Below are 19,610 nucleotides of genomic sequence, written 5' to 3' on the forward strand. Positions count from 1 at the left end.
CTTCCTTCACCGATTGCCCCCCTCAGAACTCCCAACCCATCCAACCCCCCCGCTCCTTGTCCCATGTCCGCCCCCTCCTGGGACCCCCTGCCCCTAACCGTCCCCCCCAGGACCCCACCCCCTATCCAACCCCCCCCCCCCCAAGCCCCTTTCCGAATGCGGCACTGCGAACACGGGCGAAGGACTCAGGAGGAGCAGGGGCAGCCACACCGCTGGGGAGAAGCGGCGGTTTCCCCTTCAAAGCACTGGCTGCGCGGCCACCCGGTGCTCCTCCTGAGTCCTCCGCCTGTGTTCCCCGTGCTTCTGCCACCCGCACCACCCACCTGCTCCCCTGAGGCTGCAGGTGAGCCTCCCTCCCTGCTGTCCCCTGCCTCCGCAGTGCAGCCCCCTCCCACAGGGGGTGCACCCATGCTGAGCTGCCCGGGTGCCCGGCCCTGGGGCCCCCTGTTGCCCGCCCGGAGGCAGCCACACCGCCTCGCTGCCCGGCAGGAGCTCACCGCCCAGAGCGCTGGCGGCGCAGCACGCTGAGACTGCAGGGGAGGGGAGACAGCGGGGGCGGGGGGGGGGGGAGCCTCCCCGGCTCGGAGCTCCAGGGCTGGGCAGGACAGTCCCACAGGCTGGATATGGCCCACGGGCCATAGTTTGCCCCCCTCTGTCTTAGATAGTATCAGAGATGCTACCACCTCCTTTTGCAGAAAAAGAGAAGTTAGCAGAGAGGGGCTGGAGTAGCTGTTGTTAAAATCTGATCCCGTTTCATCCCAGGTAGGGTTTGGGATTCAGCTGGAGCCAGCAGAGGTGGCAGTGTCATCTGGGTCCCTCTCTTTGCCCTTCTCTGGTCAGGACATCTCTCAGGATCAGCACGTCGAAGGCCTGGGGTCCCAGGAGACGGTGGGGGTGGCAGCTGGGTGATGTAGTTATACCAACACAAATGTGTACTGTCAACCGGACTCAGACTCACACAGTCACATTCTGTCAAATACAACCAGAGGCGGGCTCAGGAGCCCCAGATTCCCATGGAGCTTTGCGTGTGCTTTGAACATTGGCTGGTTTCCACCGCAGAAGTGTCTGCGTTTCAGCGATTGATAACCTCTCTGTACTCCGCACTTCCCTCCCAGGCTGGGTGGGAGTACAGCTGGTTGGGAAAAGGGTCTCGTTTCTGCTGCATACCAAAAAAAAATGGTTTTTTTTGGAGAAAAAAATCAAAATGTTTCATCTTCTTTGACAGGAAAAAAAAATCAAGATTTTCTGCAGAAATTAGACACTTGCCACCAACATTTTCATTTTCCCAAAACCCCAATTTTCCATAAAAAAAACCCAACAATTCTGACAGCAATTTTTTGGCCAGCCCCAACAGTGAGCCTAGTTAATGTTTGCAAAAGTGCTTTTGAGTCCCTGGAGAGAAAGAGAGAGAGGGGCCCTAGAATGAAAAGTGGAATTGCAGAATTAAAGTTAATACTACCCCACTGCTAATCATACCCAGCATTTTTCTAGTGCTGCTCATGATGTTCAGAGTGCTTTACAAACATTGTCTAATGCTGTGGTTCTCAACCAAGGGTACACAGAGGTCTTCCAGCAGGTACATCAATTCATCTAGATATTTGCCTAGTTTTACAATGGGCTACATAAAAAGCACCAGCAAAGTCAGTACAAACTAACATTTCATTACAGACAATGACTTGTTGATACTGCTCTATAGACTATACACTGAAATGTAAGTATAATATTTACATTCCAATTGATTTATTTTATAATTATATGATAAAAATGGCAACAAGCAATTTTTCAGTAGTAGTGTGCGGTGAGACTCTTGTATTTCTAGGTCTGATTTTGTAAGCAAGTACTGTAGTTTTTAAGTGAGATGAAACTTGGGGGTACGCAAGACAAATCAGACTCCTGAAAGCGGTACAGTAGTCTGGAAAGGTTGAGAGCCACTGGTGTAATGAATCCTCCTTGCCGCGTGTGGTGTTGCCAAATTAGCAAGCCCAAAGTATGTTTAAATAAAAGAAAGTAAACACAAACCATTACTTCACTAAGGAAGTGGTTGTGTCCCTCAGTAGCTTCCAGGCCCAGTACATGCCAGGAAGGTAAGATTATGTTTTGTTCTTCCCCAAGGGCATGATTACTTCAAGTTAATTCCAAAGCATACGTGACTTAACAACCATGGAAAACTAGGACAAGACCCTACTTGCTACCAGATGTGACAGGTGTGGTGGGGAGGGAGAGAGGATATTCCAGGTTGCTTCAGTACAGAATACAGACAAAGATGTTTCAATGACACTGTCCTACCTCAGGTTTAAATGAATTAATTCTCCAGTGCCCAGCTTGATTCTTGCTGGGAGAAAATGAACTTGAAAAACAACTCATGGGCTCAGCAGCAGTGTGTCAAATGCTCCTCAGCAGCAGTGGGTCAATGTCAGCTCCAAGATTAACATCAATCATACAACCTCAGACAGCGTGTTCCAGGCACAACGCTGTGGGTGCTCCGGGGCTGGAGCACCCACAGGGGAAAATTAGTGGGTGCTTTGTATCCACCGGCAGCAAAGCTCCCCTCCCTGCCCACGCCACATCCCCACTCCTCTGCCTACCTCCCAGCGCATAGCAAGCTCCGGGAGGGAGGGGGGAGGAGCAGGAATCTAGGGCGCTCAAGGGAGGAGGCAGGGAAGAGGCAGGGCCGGGGTGGGGATTTGGGGAAGGAGCTCTAAATAGGGGCAGAGAGGGGGCAGAGCTGGGGCAGGGCCAGGGGCAGAGCGGGGCGCCAGTGGGTTGTTGGCTTGGGAAGTGAGTGGGAGCAAAGGGCCGTTAGTTCTTCTTCCCTGGTTTATGGCCAGGGTTTCAAAACTGTATGCATGCAATCCTATGTACACATGCTGCAGGATTAGATAAGAACTGGTCATTTGCACACAGATACCAAACTTGTGCTTACAGTTATGGGAATCAAGTACACATATTAAGTGTGCAATGTTTTGGAAAATCCAACCCATTGAATTTGTAAAGGGTTTTTTCCCAGGTGTCTTTTGTCACATGTAAAATATCGAAATGTCCTTTTTATAACAAGTGAATCAAAACCAAACCCTGGATCCAAAATCATCAACACTGTGCGGAAGTGGATCTAGAACCAGATTCCAACTTCAGAGCTGAACTTAGGCTGAACCAACTGGATCCAAGACCCAGGGAAAATGCAGACCTGGAATGCCTAACTTGAGCAGGCATTTCTGTGAGATGGAGAAAAATATAGCTTACAGTTAATGTAACCTACTGCTGATTTTTTGTTGAAATAGCGTGGCCATCATGTGGTACTGTGGGAAATCAGAATAAAATACACCAAGTTCACCATTACTACAATGTTGGCCAAATGCTTAATACTGTGCACTGTTTTATTGCAAACCCACCGTCCGAGTCTTAGGAATCAGTACTGAGGCATGAAGAGGCTTATTTGAAGGTGCCAGCCAGTAGCTTTAACTAATTACCACCTACTCTTAGCTTGGCTCACAACAAAAAGAGCTGGCTTACCTCAAAACCCTCCTGGGTCTATTTATAGAACGAGAGGAAAAAAAGATTATGGTGTGTTTTTATTCAAACCATCTTATGAACAAACCAAACTAGACTTCCATGGATGGGATATTATGTTGCTGATTCATTCCAGGCATTGTTTTTTTGAAAGGAATGCAGCATTTGGCCTGAGTAAGAAGTAACACAGCAGCCCAGTGCAGCCAAAAACACAGATTTTTTGTAGGTTGAAGTCTTCTTTCAAATGCAGATTTGACTTCCAAGATAAAACCAAACAGTCGATCTCTATTCCATTAGCTTTTTGGCTGACACAAAACAGCTGCTTATTCTGATCCTTTCAATTCCTCTGGATTCATCCCTCCACCAGCTCACACACACGTTCTCTTCTGAAATTTTAAGATCCTATTTTCCTGGGAGCGTGTGTGGGTGGGATGAATACCACATTAGCTTCTTAGAAACAAAAGCACTCAGACATAAGACACAAATGCATGTGTTTGCTTTTGTTGGCAGCTTCCAACCCCAGATTTAGCTTGCTCATGACAGGCAACAATGGAAGAAGAGAAATTCAGTTCAAAAAGACAGCCACCCAACAGACACTCCCTCATGGCAGCTCTCCACAATGCCAAATGCCTGCCCGCAGCTCCACAACCTCTATCACATAACTAAGAGATGAACATGTTCCTCTGCATTCTTCTCCTCCAAGGGTCACAGTAACACTTCTGTGAAAGGAAAGGACTCCAAGATTGCTAGGAGTCACTTTGACATTTCAAAATGGTTAAATATATATATATATATATACACACACACACACACACACACACACACAGTGATGAGCTGCCAAAATCTTAATAACCGGTTCCCTCCTCACCTCACAAGGGGGTCATGGCCCACCCCCGGCCCCCGGGACTCCTGCCCCATCCAACCCCTAGCGTTCCTTGACGCCCCCCCTCCCAGGGCCCCTGTCCCATCCACCTCCCTCCCCTGTCCCCTGACTGTCCCCAGAACCGGGCAGGAGGGTCTCGTGGGCCACTGTAGGGGGTGTCCCACCCCGCCCTGCCCCTGAGAGCCAGAGGGACCTGCTGGGGGGCGAGGTGGGGAGTCCCGGTGGTGCTTACCTGGGGCAGCTCCCAGGAAGCATCCGGCAGGTCCCTCTGGCTCCTACGGGCGGGGTAGCATAGCTAGGGGGAGAGTAGGGGGAGTGGCCGCTCCCCGCACTGATCACATCAAAAGTGGCGCCTTAGGGGCTGACTCCGTGGGTGCTCCGGGGCTGGAGAGCCCCCACCGGCAGCTCCCCACCCCGCACCCGGCCCCAGCTCACCTCCGCTCTGCCTCCTCCCCTGAACGCGCCGCCCCACCCTCCTTCTTTGCCAATCCGCCCTGGCTTCCCGCGAATCAGCTGTTCTCACGGGAAGCCGGGGAGGGCTGAGAAGCAAGTGGCAGCTTCGCACTCAGGCCCAGGGAGGTGGAGGTGAGCTGGGGTGGGGAGCGATTCCCCTGCGCGCCACCCAGGTTACCTGCTGCGGCGCGGGCAGCCCTCCTCATGACCCCCTGCCCCAGCTCACCTCCGCTCTGCCTCCTTGGGCCTGAGTGCGAAGCCACCGCCTGCTTCTCAGCACTCCCAGGATTCCTGTGCGAACAGCTGATTTGCAGAAAACCGGGGGCGGGGCGGAGAAGCAGAGCGGGGCGGCGCGTTAAGGGGAGGAGGAGCGGAGGTGAGCTGAGGCCGGGCGTGGGATGGGGAGCTGCTGGTGGGTGCTCTGCACCCACCAAATTTTCCCTGTGGGTGCTCCAGCCCCTAAGGCGCCACTTTTGACCAGTTGTTAAATTTAGAAGCCCGCAAGGGACAACCGGTTCTAAAAGGGCTTCTAAATTTAACAACCGGTGTGAACCGGCTCCAGCTCACCACTGTATTAGATATATATTTTGTAGATCCATCATTTCTAGCTTCTCTGATCCAGTTTCAATTGGACATGCTTATTCTTCACTTCCTGTCCAAAACGGTTATATAGCATGGTTGCAAATTGTCAAGTAACTACCATGGCTCCACCCTAGATATGCCCGCTCTAAGCGGCTGGCCAATAGAGTTGGGTGGAAAATGAGTGCATGGGGAGAAATTTTCAACTTTTTGGGGAAAAAAAAAAGTTTTGAGTTTTCAATTTTTTGTTGAAATAAATAAATAAAAATGCACAGAAATTTACCACAAATTTTTGTGTAGCTAAACCCCAATTTTCCACTGAAAATGCAGGCGGTTTTGCTGGAAATTTTTCAAGCAGCCCTACTGGTGAAATAATGATAACTGTGCATAAAACAGGTCTACACTTACACCCAGCTGGGCCCTGTTTGGGCTTTGGATCTGGCCCTATAACAATTAACGATACCTGAATTTAGGACCTTTTTTGAGCCCAAAAGCTTGTGCTAGAACTTCCTGCATAGTTTGCTCCAGTGGACATCATCATGCTACTGATTTTGCCCACCATTCGAGCAGCAGGCACGTTTCCACAAACATCTGAACTTTGTGTTGCGACAGATATATGCAAGACCTCTCTGGGCACCTATTAGTGGTGTAATTAAAACTGTGATCACTTCTAATTGTAAGGGGGTTTCCTGGTCCTGTTTGCAAGCAGGGGGCTCTGTAGGGAAGTGTGCAGCGTGATCTGGGACTAGCAGCAATCAGCTCTGCAGCCAGCCAACCTAGAGGAAGGTGGGATAAGCGGTGCTTCTGTTTCAGGGAGCAGCCAGCTTTGTTTATCTCTGGTTTTGGGGTTTGTGTGTGTTATTCTGGATTCTAAGAATAAAAGTAGTGCTACCTTCCAGCAAGAGTATTTGATGTTTTCAATCTAACTCTGTGAAAATAACATTTTGCCCTTCTTTAGAGTTTCAGGCAATAAGGATCTCCCTGAAGCAATCTATAGCTAAGTACAGGATACCAGGAATAAATGTTTTGCTGAAGTGCCTGAACCAGAGGGATGTAGCAATCTATGTGAACTCAATCTCTTAGGTTAAACTAACTACAGCTGGAAAAAAACAAACTAGGCAAACAATATAATTATTCCAAGGCTGTGAAAACATCTACGTGACTGAGTCATGTACCTTGCTAGGAGCTATTAATCCAAGGCTAGAATACACTTCTGGAGATTCCAGTGCAATTACTGTACTCTGCACAGCTCCAAATCCTTTAGCTTTTCGCAATGGGTTGTTCACGATTGTGAATTCTATTTCAGACGTTCCTGTCTCAGGGGCTGTGATTCCCAGAGCAGGGCACCAGGCTCAAGCTACCATGCTAAAAATAGCAGTGTGGACGTTGCGGCACTGGTGGAAGATCAGACTAGCCATTCAAACTCAGACCCAGGGGGCTGGGTGGGCCACCCAAACTTGGACCCAGGAGACCGGGTTGGCTTGGACTGAGGTGACTAGCCCAAGTGCCTGCCAGTGCTGAAACATCCAAACTATTATTTTTAGCTAGCTAGCACAAGTCTGTCTACCCATGCTGGGTATCAAACCTCCCAGCTGCAGCTTAGACATACCCTCAAGGGTCTGTTCCTCAGCACAGAAGTTATTTATACGCAATGTATTCTTGCAGGAGCAAGCAGGCAAGATCTGGGCCAATGTGCAAGAAGCACACCAAAGAAATGAGCATATGGAGGCCCCCTGGCCTGATTCTCCGCTTCTCTACACCTTCTGTAATCATCTACACCTGTGCAAGGTGAGTGTGAAAAGTTAGTGATAGACACTCACTTTGCATAGGTGTAAGTGACTATCCCCAGTAAAAGGTTGTTGAGAATCAGACCTCCTATATGTACAGTATCTTTGCAGCATACTGCAGCATTGTGTGTAAGCAAGGAGATGGGACACTGCCTTATTTCTAAAAAAATGCATCAATTACTCTCTTTTTAAATGTGACTGAGATATACACGTACATCCCCCCAAAACTGATCACTAACGGGTCAGAAGGACCCTTGACTGACTGGCCACCTGGTCCCATGAGGATGCTGACTTAGGTCAAATGCCACTGGGCAGCAGTTACAGTACAGAAAGCCATGCAGCCATCTGAGAGGCGACAGAGACGGCACGGCTGAAAAGCCTGCATTGGGAGCAACAGACCGCCAACTAGTCATTTCTGAGCAATGCAAAGCCTTTGCCGTTGATTAGAATGCTGCTCCTGACAATACCAATCATACCTTAAAATGCAAACACATCGTTGATCAGTATGGCAGAACAGGGCTCACAGGATCATGAATAACAACACAAAGTCAGTCCAGTGGTCCACCTAGATTGGTATCTGTCCTAAGCCAGAGGCCAATCTTTGATATTGCAGAGGAAGACGGAATAATCCCCATAAGTCAGTCAATTCTACCATGTACATAGGGTGCGGAGAAAAAGTCCACTTTTGCTCCCTTTAGCAACCAGCTTAGATCCTCACACCTGGGACTGATTATCTGAATCTTGGCATACATGATAAAATGACTGGTCATAAGGGCTGTGAGCCCCACTAGAAGCCAGTCTGGGATTTTCCTCTCAGGCACCAGTCCTACAAACTTACGCTCTATTAAGCATATAGCATAAGTGTTTGCAAGATTGGGGCCTAGAGCCTGTTCCAAAGCCCATTAAAATCAGCTTGAGCCTTCCCATTGGCTTCAATGGGCTTTGGCTCAAAACTGTTTTTAAAACATACAAATGGGTATTTCCATCAGGTTAGCTGGTCAGTCTGCCTTGCTCTGAAAAAGCTAGTAAGCCATTTACACCCATGAGAACCTCCCTGGCAAGGCTGATTTAACCCACGTCTTTCAGATGATGCTCTGTTCAGGTTATCCAACACCTAAGTATCCTGGATACAAGAAAGGACCACAGGGGATTTGCTCCGCTCATGAAGCATTTCTGTACCAGGCTATGTGTGTACATGCTCCCAAGTACATTCACATCAGAAGTCAAACGTGCAGCCAGAACATAGGTACTGGGATTGTTCTCTTCTAGAAAAGATACCAGGAACAAAAATACAATCAGAGGAGGTGGTTTTCTGCAAAACTCCTCAAGCATCGCAAATAAGCCATTTTCATTGTTTCTTGCTCACATCTCATATTCACCTGTCATCCGCCCCACAACCTCACCAATATAAATGGGAAGAAAACTCTACCCTTCTCTAGCACCTTTCATTCCAGGCTCTCAAAATCCTTTACAAGCATTATCCACTACAATGCAGCTCTTAGACAGGTATTTTATCCCCACTTGGCATGTGTGGAAACTGAAGCACAAAACTAGGGCTAGGGGACTTGCCCCAGGGCACAAAACCAGTTTGTAGCGGAGCTGAAAACAGAACCCAGGAATCATAGCTCCCAGACTCCTATTATAAGCACTAGATCTTACAAGCAAATATAGCTGCCAAGCATGTTTAAAATAGGTGTGATATGGGGTGCTTTTTTTAAATAGAATTCAGGGTCTACATTTCCATTTGTTCCAGGTGAATGTGTCCTTTATGACCACAGGCAAGAGCTCTATAGTTGGCCTATAACACCGTAACACATTGAGGCACAGAATAAGTTTAGCCATAGGCAATTGATCAGAACAGATGTGCCATTCTGATTCCTACTAAATTCTTGGTGGCCAGACAATAACCATCTAGCTGACTGCTCTCACCTGCTAACTAGATCTGCTGCTGGCTGTGGAAAGATGTAGGGTGCATGTTAACACTTAAGCCAGGACTCTCATGGAGTGTACACTGAATCAACCCTATGGATCCAATCCTGCAGTCTGTGCTAATGCAGAACTCCTACTGACATAAGTGGGCAGCCAGTGAGAGAACAGAAATGGCAGGTTCAGGCATTCCATGAGCCCAAAGGGAAATTCCTTCCAGCTAAATCCAATAGGAGCTTAACCAAGGTTGCCTGAGCTGAAAGTCAACTTTATATTTCTAACAGTTAAGCAATGCACTTTAAAAACCATTGTTAAACTCCCATCAGCTGACTTGGCACATGCTATAATTCAGGTGTGCATAACCCAAACATATATTCTGTTCTAAACCCACTTGTTCCATGAAGTTTGCCAACTACAGAGACCACATACCACTCTCTGTGTGTTCTGTATTGTAATGCTCCCACTCCTGCCTTTAAGATTGCAGCCGAGGGTACTGAGGGAGTTGGCTGATGTGATTACAGAGCCATTGGCCATTATCTTTGAAAACTCGTGGTGATCAGGGGAGGTCCCAGACGACTGGAAAAAGGCAAATATGGTGCCTATCTTTAAAAAAGGGAAGAAGGAGAATCCGGGGAACTACAGACCAGGCAGACTCACCTCAGTCCCTGGAAAAATCATGGAGCAGGTCCTCAAGGACTCCATTTTGAAGCACTTGGAGGAGAGGAAGGTGATCAGGAACAGGCAACATGGATTCACCAAGGGCAAGTCATGCCTGACCAACCTGATTGCCTTCTGTGGTGAGATAACTGGCTCTGTGGATATGGGGAAAGCGGTGGATGTGATATATCTTGACTTTAGCAAAGCTTTTAATACGCTCTCTCACAGTATTCTTGCCAGCAAGTTAAAAAAGTATGGATTGGATGAATGGACTGTAAGGTGGATAGAAAGCTGGCTAGATCATCAGGCTCAATGGGTAGTGATCAACGGCTCCATGTCTAGTTGTTAGCTGGTATCAAGCGGAGTGCCCCAGGGGTCGGTCCTGGGGCTGGTTTTGTTCAACACCTTCATTAATGATCTGGATGAGGAGATGGATTGCACCTTCAGCAAGTTGCAGATGACACTAAGCTGGAGGGAGAGGTAGATATGCTGGAAGGTAGAGATAGGGTCCAGAGTGACCTAGACATATTGGAGGATTGGGCCAAAAGAAATCTGATGAGGTTCAACAAGGACAGTTGCAGACACCTGCATTTAAGACGGAAGAATCCTATGCACTGCTACAGGCTGGGGACCAACTAGCTAAGCGGGAGTTCTGCAGAAAAGGACCTGGGGATTACAGTGGATGAGAAGCTGGATATGAGGCAGCAGTGTGCCCTTGTTGCCAAGAAGGCTAACTGCATATTGGGCTGCGTTAGTAGGATCATTGCCAGCAGATCCAGGGAAGTGATTATTCCCCTCTATTCGGCACTGGTGAGGCCACATCTGGAGTACTGCATCCAGTTTTGGGGCCCCCACCACAGAAAGGATGTGGACAAATTGGACAGAGTCCAGCGTAGGGCAACAAAAATGATTAAGGGGCTGGAGCACATGACTTATTACGAGAGGCTGAGGGAATTGGGCTTATTTAGTCTACAGAAGAGAAGAGTGAGGGGAGATTTGATAGCAGCCTTCAAATACCTGAAGGGAGGGTTCCAGAGAGGATGGAGCTAGGCTGTTCTCAGTGGTGGCAGATGACAAAACCAAGAAGCAATGGTCTCAAGTTGCAGTGGGGGAGGTCTAGGTTGGATATTAGGAAAAGCTATTTCACTAGGAGGGTGGTGAAGCACTGGAATGGGTTACCTAGGGAGGTGATGGAATCTCCATCCTTAGAGGTTTTTAAAGGCCAGCTTGACAAATCCCTGGCTGGGATGATCTAGTTGGGGTCGGTCCTGCTTTGAGCAGGGGGTTGGACTAGATGACCTCCTGAGGTCTCTTCCAACCTCTCACCTCCTATGATTTTATGATTGTAAGCTACTGACAATCGTAGTAGGGATCTTATTTTTTAGCACAGTGTAACTACTATATAGTGCCATGTATCCTCACAATAAAATACTATACAGTTCATAGACTGCAATACTGTGTTTTATGGACTACAACTCTCAATTCTAGTTTTGTGGATAAAGTTTTAAGACTTATTACAAACAGTATTAAAAACAGCATTAAAATAACTAGGTCTCGTCAAAATAAAATCACAAGCTAGATCCTTAGCTGTTGCAAATCAACATGGCTCCATTAAATTTAATGGATCTATGCCAATCTACACCCAGTGAAGAGGTAACCCATGTCTGTATGGTGAACAATGCCAAGACAAATTGCAATTGGGAATACACACTTGTAGAGCTACTAAAAATCACCCACTAACTGTATTACACTTCTACCTGAAGTTCTAGGATTTTACAATCTACACTTGTGCACCATACTATTCCTATATATTATGTTGCCGACTATTTAGCCTTGCACAACTCTGCAAGAAAATACTTTGATCTACAGGTTTTGCCAAAATAATGCAGGGTACTGAACTAGCCCACTAGCAGGAAGAAAAACGGAGCTAGATAAGTTTCAGAGTAGCAGCCGTGTTAGTCTGTACTAAGGAGGACTTGTGGCACCTTAGAGACTAACAAATTTATTTGAGCATGAGCTTTCGTGAGCTACAGCTCACTTCATCAGATGCATTCAGTGGAAAACTGAACGCATCGGATGAAGTGAGCTGTAGCCCACGAAAGCTTATGCTCAAATAAATTTGTTGGAGCTGGATAACAACAGAACAGTCTGGTTGCAGCTTCATGTATTCCACGTGTGTTTGGCTTAACAGAACCCAAACTGTGGAAAAATCCATGAAGGAGGGGAGAGAAATCTAACTTCAATTTGTTTTTTCCCCCATATACACAATACGCCCAGAACCCAGGGCAAGGAGCATGCTCGAAATACGCTGATCGATACCGTACAACATTGCGCCACGACACAGTGTCCGCGTGGAGTTTCTTCTAACCTGTAGGTTGAGTGAGAATTTCTGCTGTCCTTCTTGCGGCGGGTCCGTTTCTGCCCGTGCGCTCCCCCCTCTCTCGGGGGCTAAACGCCCTCACTCGTCTCGGAAGTCCGCCAAACTCCCTCCCGGGGCGTGGGGACACCGAGCAGCCTGCAGCCGCCCCCGCAAAGCGGCAGAGCTCGCCGGAGCCAAGCGATCCGGCCCTGGCTCACCTTGCAGAGAAGGGACCCGTGTGCCGCACGCACCCACCCAGGAAGCCGGCACGTCTCCCACCAGGCAGGTACCGAGGCAGGCAAGGGGGACAGGGATCTGCCCGGGTCACGCCGCCCTGGGTCGGGAGAAGAGCCTTCGTGCCGGACAAAGCCACGCTCATTGACCCCCCCCCGCCCCCATCGGGCTTGCGGGCAGGGCCCCCACGCGCCCCAGTCCCGGGTCTTTTGCCTGCTCAGCCCCAGCAGCTGCACCCAGAGGGGAGACTCCAGCCTTTTGTCACTGGCGGGGCGGGCGCAGCGTGCGGTACCTCCGCCCAGACACCGGTTCTGCTGCAGGTAAGGGGGGGGGGACACGCCAGACGCTTGTAATTTACCGAGTCAGCCTCGCTTGCCTGCGGCGTCCCCGATCGCCACGGCTCCGCTCCCTGGGGAAGCTAATGGGCAGCGACCCGTCCGACGGAGGCGCGGGGGAGCTGAACGCAGCTGCCCCTTGTTACGCGGCTCACAGGTTCGGAAGCGCGGCGCTGCCTTCCCCTCGGCCCTCCCTCTTCTCTGCTGCAGGGGGCGCTGCAGCGCAGGCCGAGGGGGCAGGTGCTGCGCGGAGCCAAGTCAAGCCCGGGGCGGGGGAGTTCTCTCTCCGGACTTTTCCACCAGCTGGGTCGGCAAAGCCAGGCCAGGGCCTGAGCACTGAGCAAACCACTCTGCGCCAGAGCCTTCTCCTTCCTGGCGGCTTTGGGCAGCCTAGTTTGAAATGCAGGTGCCTCTGAGCATGCAGAGGATGACCTCCAGTGCAGGGCTCCACTATCCAGAGACACAGGGAGCTTTGAAGTATGAAATGCAGGACAGGCCTGGTAACAAACAGCTGCACCCCACGGCAGGGGGAATGGGGCAGCAGGGGCTGTCTTAAATGCCTCCCTTGCATCCAAATTCAAATAAATGTGAAGAGTAGTCGATTGTATCACATATCAGTAAAAATGGGTATTTTCCAGTCCCACTGGCCCAGGGATTAGAACCACAGTTGCCAGTAAATAAACACCCCGACTTTCACAATAAGCCAAAAATCAAGGCCAAAACAAGCCAATCCCTAAGAACCCCAACGCTCTATGTGACTAGATCCCCTCCGCCTGCAGGCTGGGAATGTGGTGGGCCTGCTGTGCACCCCTGACTCTCTCCCCTCCTTGCCTCTGCTTGCCCCCCCTGCCCCCCAGGAGCTGATAAAAAATAGAAGCAACAGGTTACGACAAGCAAAAAACTAGCCAACAAGCAACTCACAAGACAATTAAGCCAAAAACAAGCCCAATTTCTATGGGGTTTTTTGCTGGTTTGGCATGTCTGATCAGAACTAGGATGTCAAGCTTAAAGAAAAGGAGTGCTTGTGGCACCTTAGAGACTAACCAATTTATTTGAGCATAAGCTTTCGTGAGCTACAGCTCACTTCATCGGATGCATACTGTGGAAAGTGTAGAAGATCTTTTTATATACACAAAGCATGAAAAAATACCTCCCCCCACCCCACTCTCTCGCTGGTAATAACTTATCTAAAGTGATCACTCTCCTTACAATGTGTATGATAATCAAGTTGGACCATTTCCAGCACAAATCCAGGTTTTCTCCCCCCCCGCCCCACCACACAAATCCACTCTCTTGCTGGTAATAGCTTATCTAAAGTGACCAAGATGTCAAGCTTGTTTCACTGGTTTCTGACTCTTTTCTCTGGTGGTTCCTCTGTCCTCTCCCCTAGCCTGCACTGGATTCGGCATGGCTGCAGAGCTCTTGCTATGCAAAACACTTGTAGAATAAGGACTGTACTGGTTAAATCCAGAGCCAGTCTGTTGTGCTGGCTCCGTGTGCCACCCTTGCTTACTTCTCATTTAGTGTCTCACACACTAATCCATATGTTCATCAGCAAGCCGTAAGGGAAGCAGTTACAATTTGCAGAAGGGACATCATCAAGTCTGGCTAGCAGAGCCAAGTTGGTAGGCTGATAAACTGATACAGCCATACAAAAATCATGGTCTCCCTCTCCCTGTGCAACAAAGCAGTGCAGTGCTCATTCCACTGTGCTTAGTGGCCCTAACCCAGAGGTAGCCAACCTGTGGCTCCGGAGCCACATGCAGCTCCTTGTATAGGTGCTGATTCCGGGGCTGGAGCTACAGCCATTACCTTTCCAATGTGCCAGGGGGTGCTCATTGCTCAACCCTGGCTCTGCCCCAGGCCCTGCCCCCACTCCACCCCTTCCCCAAGGCCCCAGCCCCTGCCCCCAAGCCTGCCATGCCCTTGGTCCTCCCCCACAGAGCCTCCTGCACATGTGAAACAGCTGATTGCAGCAGGCGGGAGGTGCTGGGGGGGGGAGGGTGCTGGAGCTGATGGGGGGCTGCTGACATATTACTGTGGCTCTTTGGCAATGTACATTGGTAAACTCTGGCTCCTTCTCAGGCTCAGGTTGGCCACCCCTGCGCTAACCCATCTGGGGAGATTTGTTCCCAACTCTCTTTTCTACTCTTCAAGTTATTATAACTTGGAGGATACACCCAACAATTGGACCACCCCTTTTCCTGTAATCAAAGCTCTCAGTCGGTCCCTTCCACATTCCCTTAAACCCCATTCCTTTTCAGAAGTGCTCTTCTCGATACAATTTACTCCCATTTTTGTATCTCACCGTTACACTTTGGATTATGTTCCTCTAAATTATAATATGATTCTGAACTACGTGCAAGTCTGTCTGCCCTCGCTCCAACATGTGTTTGTGTCCTGATACCACATACCTTTAGGGGTTCTACCATCACAGTTTATGTCAGCAAATGACTGAGCTGTTAGTTTAATAAGGCACTGGCTCCTCCAACTCACCAGTCCCATGTTAAGATTAATATATTTTCAATTTAGGTGGAAAATTTTAAAAATCAGTTTTATATTTCACTGTTTTTACATTTCTCTGGATGTAGCCATTAAAAACCGGAGAGGACAATTTAATTGTTTATAGTCCATTTCATTATCACGTTCTCATGCCTCGCACCCTGCAGCAATAGCCGGGTGTGAACGCTACAGAACATTTGGTTTAATTTTCCCAAAGAGAGTTTCAACATTCAAAAGTTTAGGAAACACTGCCTTCAGCCCTGTTCAAAGATCACTCACGTTTTTGTATTAAGCTAGCAACTGATCTAGGTGATAATTTTCAACACTCTTAAGGTACCTTGGCTTTACATTTAGAGAACGGAATTAGCCCCTAAGGTTGAAATGAAACAAACCCACTCAGTAGAATATATTTAAAGCTAAAGCATCCAAGATTGTCTTCATGTACCAGAACAGCTTACAAAGTCCTCTATTAGAATGCCCTGCACTATGGTCTAAAACTTGTATGATAGCAGTGGAAGAGAAAATGTACGTACAGCTCATCTGTGGCAATGGTTCACAATGGGCTCTGGAATCAGGCTGTTTCTTCAGCCTGCTGTATGACAAACAGCATGCAAAGTAGCAGCAGTCAACTGTGTCAAAGCAGACTGAGAATACAGCATTGATCTGATGAGCAGCAATTCCTCTTGGGCACTGAGTTGCCCCATTTTCCTAATTGAACCTGCAACGTCTGCAGCTCAGGGACACTATGTCAGATGAAGAAGGCATACTGAAGGTATAAGGAAATTTAGAGGATGACAACACCACAGAAAGAAACAGATGGGGTATAAAAGAAAGTATGTTACCTCACATTAATAAAAAAAGGGAAGAGTCCTGCTAGAGCAAGGATGAATTCCAGTGTCAAAATAAAGTCAAGACGTCATCTAGAGAAGAAATAATGCACTGTTCTGGGAGCCAGGAAGTGCCTGAATGAAATTTTTTGGATAAAACTTTGCCCAAAAAAAAAAAAAAAAAACCCGCAGTCAGGTCAACTGGAACATCTGGCAACTTTGTATTGAATTTACCACGGTTTTGGTCAAAACAAAATCAGAAAACTCAAAAGATTTAATTTTTTCCAATTCAAAACAACTTTTCATTTAAAAATTTACTTTGTTTTATATAAAAAAAGGTAAAGAAATAACCTCAACAATTCAACAAAACATTTTTAACTCAAAACAATTGTAAAATTATTTTTGGTTTGGCCACTGAACAGAAAAATTGGTTATTCGCACACCCTTAGTCCTGAGTTCTTTTGCTAAACTATGGTACTGACTTGTTTTGTGACTTTGACCAAGTCACTTCATCTCATCCTCACTTCATCTATGGGTTAAAATGGGGTTAACACCTACCTAGTAAACAAAGGAGCTATGCAGATTCATTAGTTAATATCTGCAGAGCACAGTAAGCCCATCTAAAGTACGCCTATTGTTCCACTGGGTGACAATGAATCAAGAAAGAACAAAGGATGTGCATTAGACAAAACTTTTTCACAATCATAAATGTCTTCCTTTTAAGCGTCCCACAGTCTAGTAAGACCTGACTGCAAAACTTATTGAGAAGATGTAGCAATGTTAATTCTTGTGTTCCAGAGCTGTTGAAACAGAATGGAACTTGGCTGTGCTCTTCTTTACATCCACAAGCAACGTACAATCTACTTTTTAACAGGAGTTTGTTTGCTTCACGTAGAAGCAGTTAACTATTCTATTTCAAGGTGCCAATTCTCCCTTTAATAAAATACCTGAAGGAAAATGCTCCAAAATAGAGCTGATTGGACAAAAGTGTATTTTCCATGAACATTTTCAAATTAAATCAAAGTCTCAATCTGTTGGATTTTAGTGGAGTTTTTCAGCTTTTTAACAAAAGATTAATAATTCTCTATTTTCTCCTCCCTTCTCTCTCCCCTCTTCATTCCCCTGCAAAAAAAGAGGAAGAGAAGGTAGAGAAAATATTTTGAGTTTTCTATAACTAAAACTGAAAATTGACCAAAATGGCAGTTTCAGTTGAAAAGCTACTTTTCATCAAAAACTATTTCAAGTAAATTTCAACCAACACAACTCTAGAAATCAGATCAGATCTACATCCCTTATTTAAAGCTTTCACATCCCTGCAAAGGTTGCTTCATTTGAGGAAGGGTGGTGTGTCTACTCTTACAAGTAATTTCAGACGGTCACCATGCCCACCTCTTTAATAATGGAGGTCTGATTATAGCTTCTCTTGGACAATATGCTGCTGCTCTTGGATCAGCTGATTGTGGTTACATACAGTAGACTACAGGGTAATATCTGATCTAAAAATCAATGGCAGATTTAGCATCACCTTAAGGGGGAGCAGGATCCAGTCTTCTCCAGTTCACTACATCACAGGACCTTTCCATGTTCCTAAGACCAACAACTTCAGTACACTTTTAATACTGAAATAATGATAAACGGTCTTATCCCTCCCCACCCCCGCCCTTTTCTAAGAATACACTGGGATTTATTAAGTGTATTAGCAAATTTATTCCAGTAGCAGGAGCTATATTTAATAGGCAGTGGATTCCATTACGAGATCAAATCCTCCTTATTCTGCTTTCTTCTCTGGGTATTTTAGGATTAAACTGTTTTTAATCGACTTAATTCCAATGACTGATTACTTTTCACCTCCTGGATCTATTTAATACCTTACCCTACAGTGGAGGGGAAACTGATTTTAGTTTTAGGAATAGGTTTCAGTGCTCACTGAATTCTTCAAAGGAGCAATACATAAAATGGTAAAGTCCACAAGAAACTCTACACCTCACGCCTACAACAGGGGAGTGAATTTGAGCCATAAGTATGCAAAATTAGGGATATCTTTCATTTTCCCCACCTTTTAAAATATTAATACAAATACTAAACTAATACTTGGCATTCAACTAACTTTTCAAAAATGCTATTTTACAGATTAGTCACTGCAATGTACACCAGAGGTAGGTCTCAACCTTTTACAAATGGGGAAACTGAGGCAGATGGGTAAAGGCACTTGCCCAAGGACAGAGGGTGTATCACGGGCTGGAACCAAACACTGAAAATTGGGAATCCCTGGCATCCATATCTCTTATATGATACAGTTTAAATGCTGCCAGGGAGAAGTCAATTAGCAGGTAAGCTCCATTTACTAGAAGAAATCATCAGTTTGGGATCACTTTAAAAAAAAAAAGTCTCAGACTCAGTGTTCTCATCTGTAAAATAGGGACGATACCTACTAGCACTCATGGGCCCTAGTGAATAATATGCTCCTATTATAGGAAGCACTATACTAACACATAAAAGACAATTCCTGACTGAAGATTTTACGGTTTAAATCACTGTCCATAACTAATTTTTGTCTGAAATTAAATAATGAACTATTTGAATCATCGCCATCACTTTAAAATGCTTCTCTTCTTCCGTCTCTCCCATGCCCCCCCAGCTCCTAGGACTGCTCCAGATTCTTCAGCACATCACACGTACTATTTTCTTTTTAAGTTGGAGATTAACAAACTCCTTGTGCCCTCTTTGTTTCCCACACAGGACATACAGTGGAATACATCTTACCGGGCCACTTACAGGACCAGTAAAAATTGACTGCTGGGAGCAGAAGCAATATCTGAAAGAGGAACAAAAACTGTAGGATTATGGCAGCAGTGCTCTCTCTATCCTGTATAAAGCCACACCCTGGAGCTGGTAATATTCCTTACAAAAGACATACTCAAGAGAGTCACAATCCTTTGTTTAGGAGAAAGGACAAGAGGAGTTTAATAAAGAACTAAATTTATTGCAAGAGGAAAAACCCCTTAGTGAAGAACTAGACACTACAAAAATAATGCACAAGAAAGAAAATAATGAAAGAAAAACAGATTGTATAGGGGAGGAAGAAACTGAAGAGAGAAGAAAATATGGAGGCAAGATAAAAAGGTTTAAGAAAAACTGTGTGACATTTAAACAAAAACTGTGAAGCAAATTACACTGAAGGGCCACTTCATTCACCACTGAAATGCAATTACCTCAGTCCCAACTGTTTGACAGTACACAATACTGCACAGTTTAGAACTGAAACAGTGACTGTCTTCCTCCATTTGAATTCGGAGGGGGGAAATACATGTAAGTGGAAAGCAATTACCTGAGTTATTTGCTCAAAACACTAGAGTTAACACCTCTGCTTTTCAAAGAAAGATATTGCTATGGAAACTCTCATAAGCACAAGTGTCCAGGACCAGGGTTTTGTGTCTAGCAGGACATGTAACTCCATGGTGCCCAAGTGGTAAGAAAAGTAGATGGCACCTTTCCTTAAGTCACCAGTGAAATACCACCACTTATTGGAAAATTCCTATTTAGATACTGACATGGCGTGAC

The 19,610-nt window shown here is 46.6% G+C and overlaps 1 protein-coding gene across 3 annotated transcripts in view; it reads right to left on the reverse strand.

Annotated features, from left to right (window-relative positions):
- The window catches only part of VWA2 (von Willebrand factor A domain containing 2), a 69,210-nt gene extending 56,310 nt beyond the window's left edge, over positions 1-12,900 (reverse strand). Inside the window, exon 1 of one of the 3 annotated variants that reach the window (XM_043550934.1) lies at positions 12,678-12,900. The gene's annotated coding sequence lies outside the window, so the exon portion shown is untranslated. Of the gene's footprint in view, positions 1-12,160; positions 12,578-12,677 lie in introns of those variants that run through there. The other 2 variants (XM_037904183.2, XM_043550935.1) reach the window with 2 other exon arrangements.
- Positions 12,901-19,610: the final 6,710 nt, after the last annotated feature.

This window comes from Chelonia mydas, chromosome 7, assembly GCF_015237465.2.
Source record: "Chelonia mydas isolate rCheMyd1 chromosome 7, rCheMyd1.pri.v2, whole genome shotgun sequence".
NCBI lineage: Eukaryota > Metazoa > Chordata > Testudines > Cheloniidae > Chelonia > Chelonia mydas.